Source organism: Megalops cyprinoides, chromosome 19 (assembly GCF_013368585.1).
Source record: "Megalops cyprinoides isolate fMegCyp1 chromosome 19, fMegCyp1.pri, whole genome shotgun sequence".
NCBI classification, from domain to species: domain Eukaryota; kingdom Metazoa; phylum Chordata; class Actinopteri; order Elopiformes; family Megalopidae; genus Megalops; species Megalops cyprinoides.
The window spans coordinates 3,686,916-3,702,004 of NC_050601.1; positions in this window are offsets into that span (position 1 = coordinate 3,686,916).

A 15,089-nucleotide genomic window follows, 5' to 3' on the forward strand; every position below is an offset into this window, starting at 1 on the left:
CCTCCCCTTTCCCCCACAAATATTTGAAAGGATAATCAACAGTTCATACATTATACATTTTCTTTTTTTCTGTGTGTGTCAACCCTCAGCAAGGAAACTAAATGGGCACGCTATTACACAAGGCAATTTTCCCTTATCTTACCATCCATTTAATTAGACCGATCCATAAAAGATCCAATTAGTCTTTACAACACTGTTGACATGTCTGGCTGACTCCATAAATCGCAAGCGGGTTTAAAACGAAACTGTCACATTCTCTGCCCGTTTGTGAAATCACAGTCCCTCGGCTTCAGTACCTCTCAGGGCACTAGTCCCCAGCTGCATAAGCGTACCAGCCTGTCAGCCAAACATTAGCCTTTCGCTAAAAAAAGTGGAACAGTCTGGAACTGAGTCATAAGGAAATGATTTAGTGTCCAATACTGAGGCAGATGTTGTGTAGGGGCTTGATTTGGCGTCAGAGCAAAACCAATCAATTTCAAGGGGCTTCAAAGGCATCGCCGCCCCCTTGAAATTGTACATCCCATCTTTGAGGACAAGTCACAGTCACCAACAAGTGACCTGATGAGCGTGCATGTGATTGGACAAGGCTGCGAAAGGTTGACCAATCAGGGGGAGCTTTCATTCATGATGAAACAGTTAGCCATTTCTTTATGTCCGGATTCCCAGCCTCACCACGTTACCTCAATCTCATCTAACAACACACACTCAAACACACACACCGTCATTTTATCCAGCTATGATGTTCCCTGCACCATATATCTGCTTCCACAGGGCCACATGGTCCCCCTCTGAGATGTGAGGTGAGTAAAATGAGAAGCATCTTTTCCATTTTCTGTCCACTGGGAAACCCATTTTTGTTGTTGTTTTTTTTCCCTATACAGAATGATGACAATATCATTTTAGAATACTTTGCTTAATTGGAAGGTACATGCAATCGCCTGAAGACAAGACCTGTAATTCACACAAACGCGTTAACAAATAATGTCAATAATATAGATGGTGATGGTGATGGTGATAATAAAAATGATACTATAATGGTCATAAGCCTTTGTCTCAGCTGTGACTATGAGAGCCACACAGCTAAACACAGGAAAGACAGCAGGGCACATCAAGACTCTGTGGCTATCAGAGTCATGATGCATAGCTGAGCACAGGGAAGTACCCGCATCAACACTGGGGCAGGGGGGCCGTGCTGGGATGTAATCGAATGCTGACCTCTGATTGGTGGCATCAGTAGGTGGATGGATGCCTGTAATTGGCAATTAGCATATGGGTCAAAGTTGTGCTTCCATCCCCGTCCTTTTTATTAGAGGTGTAATGCAGTTGGCGGGCGGTGGCAGGATGCTCTGATTAAATGCACACTCCTTCATCTCTCCGAGCACTTCAGAGGCACTACAGGTGGGGGAGGAGGGGGGGAGAAAGGTGTGTGCCGGGGGATGGGGGGTTGGGTTAGCTTTGATAACACAATATGGAGGGACAGGCTAACACATTCATTTATGACAGCCAGGAAAACAAATGCGGGGACAGCAATTCAGTGTAGAATACACACTTGACAACACTGGAACACCATTGGTCCTAACAGGGGCGGCAGTGTAGCATAGTGGTTAAGGAGCAGGACTCGTAACCGAAAGGTTGCCGGTTCAATCCCCGCTGGGACACTGCTGCTGTACCCTTGGGCAAGGTACTGAACCCACAGTTGCCTCAGTAAATATCCAGCTGTATAAATGGATAGCATTGTAAAGAACTGTAACCTATGTAAGTCGCTTTGGATAAAAGCGTCTGCTAAATGAATAAATGTAAATGTAAATGTAACAGGTATCACAGCGTATTGGGGTAGAAGGCGATACGAGCTGAATCTGAGCTCTGGAGGGAGCTTGCACAGGGTTCTATTTCAGCACACAACTAACCCCTGGATTCAATAAAAACCGCCATGTCGTCATCTTAGGGAAAGGTGCTACTCAGTCAAACAAATCTCAGACAACAAATCTCCAGATTAAAGCGGTTTATTATTATTAAGCAGTTATTTCTTCTTTTATTTTTTTTATTGAACAGCGCTCTTGATTAAAAGCAGGTTGCTTTGTGCTTGATTTCCCCCGAGAGCATTCCCTCGGCGTACTCAGTGGGTGGGTCGTTGTTTTAAGCCTGCAGCGTCAGGCTCTTTTGAGTTTTCAGGGAAAGCACTTACTACAGCGCTGTGGGGGGGAGCTGGGAACAGCCAAACCAAGCAAGTCGGGATAAAACATGGACTGCCATTACTGTCAAACAGTCAAATCCTGTATTAAAGACAAATATTAGTGTCAACTATTAAAGACAGGCCCTTAATCACCCCTTTCATCTTAGAGAGAAAGGGAAACATTGGTGCTGGCTCCGATCATAGCATTTAACATATTTAAGAAACAAAACCGAATGTTTCAAATAAAAAAAAAAAAATTAAATACTGCAATCTGCACTGCATTGATTCCGATCAAATAGTTCTGCTATCAGTCTCTGCCAGGAAACTGTCTTTGAAACCCCCATTTTAAGCTGTTTTGGAACATGAGAAGTGGCCTTTACTGATCAAAAGGCCTCCCCCAGGATTACTTCCAGTTCCGAGTCAAAAGCAATCACTCCCTCCTTCCCTTTTCAGGGATATTTCAGTCATGTCCATCAAGCTCTACCCTTCACATCATACCGCAGGATGATCTGCCACCAGAAGCTGACAGGCAAAACATTACTAACCCCGCCAGTGATTGGAGAATATGCCCTGACCATGAATGACTGGAGGTTCAACCTTTAAAGAACTCCCAGTAAAGATGGTACCCATCGCTTCTCTAAGGTCTGCTGGGGATTGTAAAAAGCCATTGTCTTTCTGTGTGACAAGCTCAGCATTAAAATCAACATTTATCTTAAACTTTGACTCAGTTTTGGTGAGTCAGGGACCAAACAAATGTGTTTGTACTGAGAACAAGTAACACTTGCATGTGACAGTAAGTCAGATTTAAGGACAGATGTTGATCGTACTCAGGGGTGGTTGTGGGTAGTGGCCAAGTGGTAGAATGGTGTCCTGTCCAGGGAAGGTGGCACCAGAGTGGGGGTAGTCCTTCACACCACTGAAACAGGGATGAGTCTGAAGTTAGGACCCCCCCCCCCCCCCGCCCCCAGGCTCGAATGGAGTGTCCACATGGTGTGTCACACTTCCGTGACCTGCTCCCTGGAAATTAAACCACATGGAGCTCAGAGACACGGAGATCCACCATTCCACCGAGATTAGCAGCCATTGGTGTGAATTTACTGCCCTCCACCAATGGGAAAGCCAGCAACCGAGGCGGTGTGCAACGTACTTCATCTCCGGAACTCCCGTTTGTCTTCTTGCCGGCCCTATCCGTGCTGCAAAGCAATTCTGTATCTCCCGTTTCACAGGCACTCTGTGACAGGAGAGACGGCGCTGCGTCTGTTCGATATTAATGCAGCCGCAGGTGTGAGAGACGGCGCTCGTTCAATATTAATGTCCTACAGTGCCTGCGTTACAGAGAGAGAGGAGCACTCCGCTCTGGCTGAGACTGGAGCCCCCAGTCCATTCTCATTCCCTATCTCTATCCCTCACTCCCCCTCTCCATCATTCACCCTCCCTCTCTCCACCTTGCTCACTATCCCTCACTCTCTCTCCCTCCCTCTCTCTCCATCTCTCTCGATATCCCTCACTCTCTCCCTCTTTCTCCTTTTGTCTCCCTCTCTCACTCTCTCTTTCGCTCCCACTTCTCCATCTCTCGCTCTCTCTCTCTCTCTCTCTCTCTCTCTCTCTCTCTCTCTATCTTCCTCCTCCTTTCCTCTCTCTCCCTCTTCCTCTCCCCCTCTCTTTCTCTCTCTGCCTCTGGGAGAGCCTGATAAAGCCTTGCCAGAGACGCTAGGCTATCTCCGTTCCACACAGCTGTCCGTGTGTCTGTCCTGAAGGGGAGGGGACCAACTAAAAGGACCCCTGGGCGGACGGAACAAGGGTGCCACATGCCCTCTGTCCGGAATCGGGCACAACAGATGTCCAAAGTGTTATCATCCCCATTACCATTGTCATCCGCCAGCTGTTGGCATGAGCACAGACAAGAGGCTTCTCCATGTCACAGTGAGACAGCTTTGAATCAAATGAGTCATAATTTTTGTCTTTATTATTTTTTTTCCTCTTTGAAATGCTGCTGAGGGGTTGTAGGACTTATTAGGCCTCACCTCCAACCTGTACCAGGCGTTAAAACCAATAGTGCCTAATCTCTCTGAGCAAGGGGTTAGTGGCTGGGGCGTGGCCTTGGGATGGGGGCGGGGGTAGGGCCCCAGCAGGGCAGCAAGGTGGTTCAGGGCCAGCCAGCCTCCGGGCATGGGGTGTTTATTCAGCCCTCCTATCTCTGTTTCATGTCACAATTGAGAGAGACAGCGGCCTGTGATTGGCCCTCTCAGTCACAGATTGAGCAGACCTGATATGTTCCTTCCTCACACACATTTTACACAGGCTCTGGCCTTGACGGTGTGTTGAATCTCTCTGCTGATCTGTACTTCCTGTGTGCAAGGGAGAAGACAGGGAATACAAGACAGGCCGTGGACCGCCGTGCGCGTGACTGAGTGACAATCAAACACAGCAATGTGATTTAGTCCTTGCGTCTTGGTCACTGAGGCCTTGGGTAAATGTTGGCCGTCGCATCAGTCCGACCCTGTTTGGAACAGCTGTTCTCTCTCTCCCTCTCTCTCCCCCTCTCCCCCCCCCCCCCCCTCTCCCTCACTCCTCCACTGGACAGGCGCAGTCTGCCCCAGAGTTCAGTGGGGTTATCTCCTGCCAAACAAACAGCGCACGCAGCGGCCTTGTTAATTTCACGAGCTCGGGTGCGAGAGCGGCGGAGGGAGAGCGCGTTTGGCTCTGCTGTCGGGCTCCATCTCCCAGCCTCCACATTGACGTCAGCCCTCGCTCGGCCCTTATTTACTTATCTGCTGCAGTCCTTTTACGGCATTCTTAAATTCTCTCGCTCTTCCGCGGCCCTGACGAAAAGAGCCACAAACAACCTGTCGGACGGAACAGAACATCAGGTACTGTGCCAGTCACTGATGTGACCCAAAAGTACCAAGAGGAAGCATAGGAGCATGTCTTTTTCTCTGTCTGTCTTGTCTTTCTTTCTCTCTCTCTGTCTCTCTAACATCTCTCTCTCTCTCTCTCTCTGTCTCCCTAACATCTCTCTCTCTCTCTCTTTCTCTCTCTCTGTCTCCCTAACATCTCTCTCTTTCTCTCTCTCTGTCTCTCTCTGTCTCCCTAACATCTCTCTCTCTCTCTCTCTCTCTCTGTCTCACTAATGTCTCTCTCTCTCTGTCTTACTAATGTCTCTCTCTCTCTCTCTCTCTCTCTCTCTCTCTCTGTCTCCCTAACATCTCTCTCTCTCTCTGTCTCACTAATGTCTTTCTCTCTCTCTCTCTCTCTCTGTCTCCCTAACATCTCTCTCCCTCTCTCTCTCTCTCTCTCTCTCTCTCTCTCTCTGTGTCTCACTAATGTCTCTCTCTGTCACCACACACCAGAAAGTGTGTTATTTTGCCCTTTTGCTCTGTGAAAGTGTGCCAGATAAGGTGGCAGAAGGCTGTCATCTTTATGGCCTTCACGGGCACAAGTAAACAGGCAGCGTCATGGTTACCACAACATTCATTGCTATGACAGTCCGCTTAGATAAAACTCCACCGAAACTTCCCCAGGGATCTGGGCACCGAGATCTCACCCTCACTCCAGTGCTCACCTCAGGAACTCCATAAATGCGGCGCGAACGATAACTACAAAAGCTGACAGATGACCTGTCAGTCAACGGTGGAAGGGCTGTTGGTCATGCCAGAGCCACAGCAACAAAAAGATGCCACATCGTCATGGAAACGGTGTTGACGATGCCCTTTCCCATCAGCAGCCGGTAATTAATCATGCCATCCACCTGGGTCTCGCCTCACAGGTCTGTAGTCACAGCAGAAATAAGCCATGCTGCTCCCTTCACAATCTTACATAATTAATTAAATTGGACCATCCCCTCACGGGAATGGTTTGCTCCATTTACAATCCAGGAAGTGTCCCGCAGTGCACACCGACGGTGGGTTCACGTTTTAATAAACCTTCCCACGATGCTTTGCTGCCTCTCCCGCCATGGCTGCCAAACTGCGGCTGTCGCCTGGGAACGCTCTTGTGGCGCACTCCGACGCAGGCAGAGGGAGCGGTGTCGGCAGCTTTTGATAGAGCTGTCACGGATCGGAGAACCGGTATGCCACTGAAGAAAAGAAGGGGGGAATTGCTTTACGCGTAGATGTGCAATCAGAAACGCTGTTTTTATAATTGAGCTCGCTGGGATGTTTCCGGTAAAGCGAGTAACACACTCTCGCTTCACCTGAATTATACCTCCAGGAACCCACAGGTGGTCCCGCATTCATCTCTTATGGAAAAAAGCTCGGTTTTAAGAGCAGACACCATACAGCACAGCTGGAGAAGCCAGAGGGGTCTTAATAAGGGAATCAGATGAAAAGCTAAACACATTTCCTGTTGTCTCCTTCCAGAAGCTTCTGCCTACATGCATTAATATTTCAATGACGAGAACAACCTGCCTCCCTGCTCAAAGCAGCGCTGTGGAGTTGAGCAACAGAGAAAAGTCAGCTCCGTTTAATATGCCAAACCACACAAGGAATAATTCACTGGCAAACTTCTCTTTCAGCAGTTCGGATCGGGCACCGTGAGACTTTCGGGGAAGGACAGAGGAACACAAGAGAAACTTGCAAGAGAAACGGGACGCCCGAATCCTTGTGGCCAGCATTGAGTTTGATCCTATCTGTTTTCTGGCATTTGAAAATGCATTAAAAAAGGAGTTTCAATAGACTCCAAGTCTTGCCGTTCAGCTCTTGCTATATTTAAATGCACATTGTGTCATAAGTGACACTCCTGAAAGAGGTGTAAAGACCATGCTCAGATGCAATCGAATTGACTCTTATTCTTGACTATATTACAGTATATCAATGCATACAAGATCCCACATTAAAGAGCATTGTGCAGGAAAACATCTGGTCTATTTTTAAGATGCTGTAGACTTCCTCCTCAATATGCCACAACCTGCAAACAGAAAACTGAGAATAATCATATCAATTCATTCCTTATTTTTACTATTATTATTTACATTGTAAGAAATGCACCTGTTTTTTCCCCACTTTGCAAGCATGTATCCATCCCTCAAATGCTGCAAAACACCTGCTTGATTGTGGGACCGGAAAGTGCGCGGTTGAATGGTGCGTGAGGTTTCACACCACTGAGCCGTGGGTCCCTCCACCTGGTGAAGGGGGACTCATCATTAGAACTGGCAGGAGTGTAAATCTTGACTGTGAATCGTACTGTATCGTGACTGAATCACACTGCATTGTGACTCATGTGCTCCAGTTCAATGGTATCGTATCTGTTGCCAATGATTCAACTTGACATGGTTCAGTACAGTATATATTAATACAATTAATCACACACAAAACTACAGTTTGTGGACAGACCTTGTCATCAGAAAACATGAGACTGACAGATATATTTCAGCAGTCTTGTGATCACGAGTCTACTTTAAATGTTTACAAAGGCACGCCAGACAACCTCTGTTTTTGTAACTTCAAATAGCACATGCATTCATATTTCAAATTTGAATTTAAATTAGGTCAACATTTTTAGTTGAATTTACATTATCATTGGTATTTGTACAATTATTAAAAAGGTTTATGGAAATTCAAAGCCCACACAAAGTACATCCATGCAACTCCCCCAGTCCCTAAATTCCTTATTATTCCTACACTATGCAAAACAAGTAAAACTGGAATATTCTGCACAGAATCAGATCCATTTTTCAGTACATCAGCTAATTTCCCCGGCAGGTGTGCTTATCCAGAGCAAATTACACGCCTTACATCTCTCCTAGTCACACAGCAGGATGTGCGTTTATGGAAGGAATGTAGATGAAGAACCTCGTTTAAGGGCTGTTGCGGTCAGGATTTGTCCCTACAGGCCTCAGGCTCCATTACCCACTTGTCCAGACTATCTATCAATCATAAGGGATGAAAGTATAAAGCATGTCCACCTGTCCATATTCCCAAAGGATTACAACGGATAGACAGGGATGATGTAGGACTCTGGTGATTCAGGACTCTCCTTGAATGCCAAGAAGACAAAGTTTATGTCTTTCAATCAGAAGGGTGCAAAAAGGATCGTCACACTAGGAGGGAAAGACCAGAGGATGGCTCGATCAAAGTAAAAAAAAAAAAAAAAGTAAACAGGGACGTCCAATTCTGCACCTCAAGCACTTCCACCCCCTAAGTATTCAGCAGCAGGCCAGGCCCTCAGTGCAGTAGCCTGGCTGAAAGCACCTAGCCATCAAACTGTCAGTGAAAGTGAGTAAGCATTTAGACTTGCCTCTGCTGGCTTCCTGCCCTCAGAATCACACTTTCCTGCTGTAATTTCCAGCATCAAAAACCCATTTTCACTGAAAATTTCCCCTAACGGCCCGGCTGGCTTACTCTGGCTTCTCAATGGAAAAACCTGGCAAAATTAATTTTGACCTTCAATGTTTTTTAAATTAAATATCACACATAATGAAATTCCAGCATATCATTTGTAATTCAGTAAAATGTGAGAATTGGCCAAAGGTCTGAATACTGTATATGGTTATTTATAACATTTACATTTACATTTATTCATTTGGCTTTATCCAAAGCAACTTACCAAGTGAGGTAGAGTTCAACACAAGTAAGAAATACATTCACGTAAGAGTATGTAAAAGTATATTCATGAGTATCTCTCTGTTTGAGTTTGTTGATACAGTGTACCAATTTTACTACCTCTGGGTCTTCAGCAAAATAGTTCCTTTAACAACGCTGTGGTGTAATTATTACCACCGCTTCACTTGTGACCGGTCCAACCCACTTTACCTGCAGATTGTGAAATCGTTGCAAGGGGATTCATTTAGGCGGCAGTGTAGCATAGTGATTAAGGAGCAGGACTTGTAACCGAAAGGTCGCTGGTTCTATCCCCGCTGGGACACTGCTGCTTAACCCACAGTTGCCTCAGTAAATATCCAGCTGTATAAATGGATAACATTGTAAAGAACTGTAACCTATGTAGGTCGCTTTGGATAAAAGTGTCTGCCAAATGAATAAATGTAAATATAAATTTAGTTGTGTTGCACTAACGAGTGTGCCATGACGAAGGTTACACACTTAGGCAAGGGATGGTGCGTTTCCACTGCGTTACTTCCGTGCAGCAGTGGTAGTCAAGGTGACTTACACTGCGTACATTTCTCACGCATACTCAGTTTACACAGCAGGTTATCTACTGGCGCAATTTAGCTGGAGTGCAGCTAGTGAGATCTGACCAATCACCCGTGGGTCTCAGTCACAAATTATTAGAAGAGCCTGCACACCCCGTTCAGAATATTATGTATTAATAAGTGTGGTATGTTTTTTTTAAACATAATAAACATTTAGTATGCGGATAGGATGTAGGTCATTTACAGTGAAGCGTGTTGATTATATACATAGAGAAAATTTAATATGCATATATTATTGATAATCATAAAATGCATCACATAACATATCAGAGAACAAAAATAGGTGCAGTAAAATTGACCCAACGATGCTCTTAAACTGTTTCTATAGTTACAGGCATAGACAAGTCCATAAAAGAAATCACATTACTGTTAAAGACCCCAGAGGGTGAATTCCAGCAATAGCTTGACTGGGAGAGACAGACCAGTAAATTAAAACAGAAAAATACAGAGTGACTATTGTCAGAGGAAAGCTTCCAAGCACATAACACGGTCAGGAATGGAACCACAGGCTTTGTGAACGCTTACGAAGCTAAAGCTAGAATTACAAATACAAATGTCATTCAGCGTAGGGGATATTTTGCTTAGAGACCAACTGGTTGTTTTCATGCAAACACTCACAATAAGAGTGGGCCTTTGGATGGTAGAACAAGGAATATAAAGGACAATACCTTGGGGCCTTACACAGAGGAGAAAAGGAGGTACCACTTGACATGCACGCACACACACACACACACACACACACACAAACACACACACACACACACACACACACAGACACACACGAATATATACACATACACACACACACATGCACACATGAATACATACACACACGCGCACACGTGAACACACACACACACACACACACATACATATGCATATTCAATCACACACACACATATACAGATATACACACATACACACACACCCAAACACACACACGCACCCACACACACACACATCCACACACAAACACACACATGTATGTGTGTATACACGTGCACTCACTCACACACATCCATAAAAGCTTTTCCAAGAATTCTGAGCACTCAGTACAGGCCTAGTAAATCCTCCTAGGTTTCAAGCACTGTCTGTAAATGAACTGCGGTGATAAGAAGCCGAGTGGACTGCCAATCCTGGCAGCTATCGCCCTTCACAGGAAGTGCATTCCAATCTTGCGCTTCCTTTCACTCACTCCGAGTATCAGACGCTACGGCCACTTTGCTGAAAGACAGCCAAGAGCACAGCGCCCCAAACCTTCGCCTAACCCTGCCCTCTGAAAGATATTAGCGCTTAAAGACCAGCTACGGTCTAAGCTCTCCTCTGATTCCCAGAAAACATGCTTAACATGCCCTGGAAAGCACTCTGGAACAAAGAAAAAAAAGAGCTGATAGCATTAAGGGATTGTTATTGTCTGTATGTCATTTTTCCCCTTAATGTTGGCTCTCTGATGCCGCGGAACAGAGCCGCACGGTGTCTGATGACAATCTCCGTAACCCTGTCACTCCTCCACCTCTTCAGCCCCACTCCGCCGCGCTCGAGGAGATAGGAAAAACATTGTCCGGGGAGAGAGGGGGCCATTTATCGCAGGCGCACAGACACGTGTCAGAGCCAGCCGGGCCGAGATTCACATCTCAATGTGTCCTTCTCACGTTTTCCCCCGGCTCTCAGACCTTTCCTGCCTGTCTACGGCGGGCCCCAGGGAGCCCCACAGGGTTTTAATGAGAAAAGACACACGCACACACACATACACACACAATACATAGACCAGGGGTCAAAGGTCAGGAATAATGACAGTGGAAAACCTGCCGGAGGAGCCCAGGGATGGATGAATGGGGGCCTGAACAGGACAATGGAGGGGTACAATACTTTGTTTCTGCTCACACAGTAAATCAGTTCAATTAAATGGCAGACACCTGCATACGGCCTTAGCTGTATTTGTAGACCATAAAGTCACAGTAGTTTCTTTATTACCTCCATGTGTATTGACAATAAAACCGTGAGCACACAAGCTCAGACAGGCATTCTGAGTGAATATGTACCTGTCCATCCTCCTAGATGGACAGGTACATATTCACAACTAGTAAACCAGCATCACACACACACACACACACACACACACACACACATGCATGCACATAAATACGCTAAAGCATAACATACATACAAACGCCGACAAACAAACCCACAGGCACACAATCAAGCATATGATATGCGCAAACGCACAAAATGCGAACACACACACAGACACATACACACACGCACACACACATATAGGTGTACGTACACACGCCACAGGACCGCTGATGAAATTCCCCTCCAGTGGGACACCCAGTGTCATCTGAAAGATAATGGGACACTCTCAGCGGTATTTGAAATAAAGGACTGATATGAGATAGCAGATTGCTGACTGTGAGTGGAATGATGGACTCCTTACTGCCATGCAAGGTAGGTAAGGCCTCCTTCATATCTGTTCTCACTGGCATCATGGCAATTGATATCATTCTAGATTGTATTTTCAATATCCAATAAGCAAAGAACACAGGAGTGTACCCTTGAAACCAGCGACAACATATGAAATAGAAAAGGAATTTATTTATACGCATTTCAAAATAGAAATTATACAGTATAATATAAGCTTTGCTGCTGTCATGAATGTTTCATAAATTGTAGGCACACATTAGGATATATGAGAAATATTTTTGTTGTCCTTGTATGAAATCCATATGTATGTATATATAGTTTGCATATGAATTTTTCAGAAAGTGAATCCGAACCATTCACTCTACAAGTCTCTTTATGAAATCTTTATGATTTATTCATAAATCGCACATGCCATACAAACATGTAGAGCATTTATATTTAATATTCTGCATGGGAGTGGAATACTGGGCTCAGATCACCGGCCGGTGTCTACACACTGCAAGAAAATAACCAGAGAGAGAGGCTGGGAGGATCTGAGCATGACTCTCACAAGAGTTGGGATACAATCTTAATAAAAACATATACATAATTCTCATCCAAACAGGCTTGGCCCGTGTCCACAGATGACCTCCTTTGATCCGTGCTTCTTAATGAAATTGAGCTCTCGCTCATCTCGTGTCCCGGTCTGATAGTTCTGAGAATTCTCCCCGAATGTAAAACGTTCCCGCAGCATATTTGTCCAGTTGATCGTCACACAAAAGCTCCAAATATTGCAATCCCAGACATTTTCGAGGCGTTTCGGGACACACAGCTCACTAGGAGATAGAGGTCCATTTGAACCAGCTCACCATGGGGTCGAGTCCCACTGGCCCAAACCAGGACAACAGACCAAGGTACATTGCCACACATTGTGGAGGACCCTAGAGAGGAAAACTCCCCAATCACAGCACTGCACAGCCCAAGCCCATGATGTCACAATCAGACTGCTGCTCCACTAACCAGGGCACTGGTGGACAATACTCTGACCATCTAATGATTGCCATTGGTGGCCTGCAGAAGAGGAGGCGGGGCTACTGTCCCTGGGATGTGTGGGTACTGAGGTTAGCCCCCTGAAGATAGAGGAAGCTGGCTCCTTTGACTTCTGCAATCAAACACTGTCTCTTATCTTTGACTCCCAAATAAAAGCATGTATTACTTTTTCCCTATCACACACAAGCACAGATTAGAGAGTTCAGCCAATTACCCAAATGAATGACAAAAGTGCATTGAAATTTAAAAAAAGAAAACATTTGCAATTGTTTGTGAGTCAACGTTAAGGACATAAGCTGATTGAATCAAAAGGTGAGCATCTGTTACAGGAAGCCACTTCACTGTTATTTTCAGTGTTGTTCTACCACTTCAGATACATAACCTCCCCTTAGTCATGATGCCTGCTGCATGTGAATGTACCCTATGCTGATTATGTGACTCTGAAGGACAGGACAGTGATATATATCTGTAATCATTTCAACAGTGTAACAGTCCTGAAGAGAGGTTTTCCTGGTCTCACTTTTGTGCGTGCACACACTGAATTATTCATAACATAATTCAGTCCTCTGTGTACAATAGCAGCTGACTCTACTCTTTGTCCTTCTACCAGATTAATTCTAATTCTTCCTTTCATTTTAGTTTTTCAGTGTATGTTTTTAATACAATGTTTTTGGTATAGAATAATAGCCAAGAAACATGGATTTGGGAGCATAAAATAGAGCTTTCCATCAAAGCAACATATGTATACAAAAAAGCCTTTGTCCTTCAAGTGTTCATGAGGTGAAACTGCAGATTGTATACTTTGCAATGCCATGCATCTACTGCCAGGCAACTTCCGTGCCCTAAAATGTCCTGACTTTCATCTTCAATTTCATTTGCAGAGAATGCAAGATTTATCACCAGATGGTAACATGACAACCAACCCTTTGTCGTCCCCTGTCACTGCCAACCCCTACATGTGAAGATGGCCAACACCCCCTGTGCCCTAAAAGAGAGCTCATTTCAAACCCTCTGTCATCTCCAGCAACTCTTCTGTGGAAACCGCTGGATTTTCGCTGATCTCAGGACGGTGCAGAGGAACACTACGCGGGGAACTTAATTGGCTTTGATTGGGCTAAGTTCCACTCTCTTCTGACTCAGAGGCAAACATGCAGTTTTTGTTCTCAAACTCTTTCCAAGTCTCAAAAACTTGCTCAAGTTTTTTTTTTTTTTTTTTTTGGGGGGGGGGGGGGGGGATGGGGTAAAGTGGGGGGGGGGGGGGGGTGACAAAAAATACCTTCAGAGAACACTTTGCTGCCAAAAGCAATGATGCTTCTTAACTGAATACAGACAAGTGAGAAAAGGCACGCTGAACTTGAACTTTTATTCACTGAAGAGATTTATATATGGCTGGTTCTTGATACATGACCATGCCGAGAGGAGTCACACCGGAACTATGCTTGGGAGCTGCATGTCCGCAGGCTAACTGTTCATTAAACAGCATCCATCAAAGACCTTTCAGAAGCAGGGCCCAAAATCCTGAAAACAGCTATACAGACCAATAGTCTCCAGACCAGTCGACTAGCGTCCACCAACTGTTACATTACAGTTACATTACAGTTTCTTAGCGGATGCTCTTAGACAGACAGTATCTGAAATAAAAGATGGAGGCAGTAGCTCTCAACTCTCTCCGCAGCTGCTCTCCCTCTGTTGTGATATTCATTTTGCAAACTGTGACACCCTCACTGTGGGGAAAATGGGTTTGGGGTAGGGAGGAAAGCACAGCAACTGAAGCTGTGGTTCAGTCCCCTACTGGTGAAATATTTAAATAAATCAATACATAACTAAATGTGTTCATTGTAGAGCATTTCTACAATTGTGTTCTGATGACTGAATGTACATTTTTAAAGTAATGAGAGTACTTTTTCCATAGAGAATCAGAAGAGACTTTTAAACAGGTCTCAAGTTTGAAACACTGAGTTTGACAGCTGGTTGGTGCTTGTCTAATGCAGTGTCTGTTTTTTTTTCCTGTTCTTTTGCAGGTGTTTTTCACAGGAAGCTTGTCAAATTGAGTAACAGCTCAAAGTTAATCAAAAACGACAAAAGGAAATGGAAAAGAAAGAGAGATCTGAAACTTTCAGAATTGCGTATACTCCAGGTGTTTTCACGCAGAGCAGCCGGAGAGAAAAACATAGGATAATTTAGTAGCAGCGCTAGAAGAGTTATTTTCCTAACCATAGGATGAATCCCAGGGCAGTAACGGAGCTGAAATGAGATGGTTACGACCCAGCACGCCTGCGGTAGTGTGGCAATCAGAGCACGCTGCTCTCCGCCTGT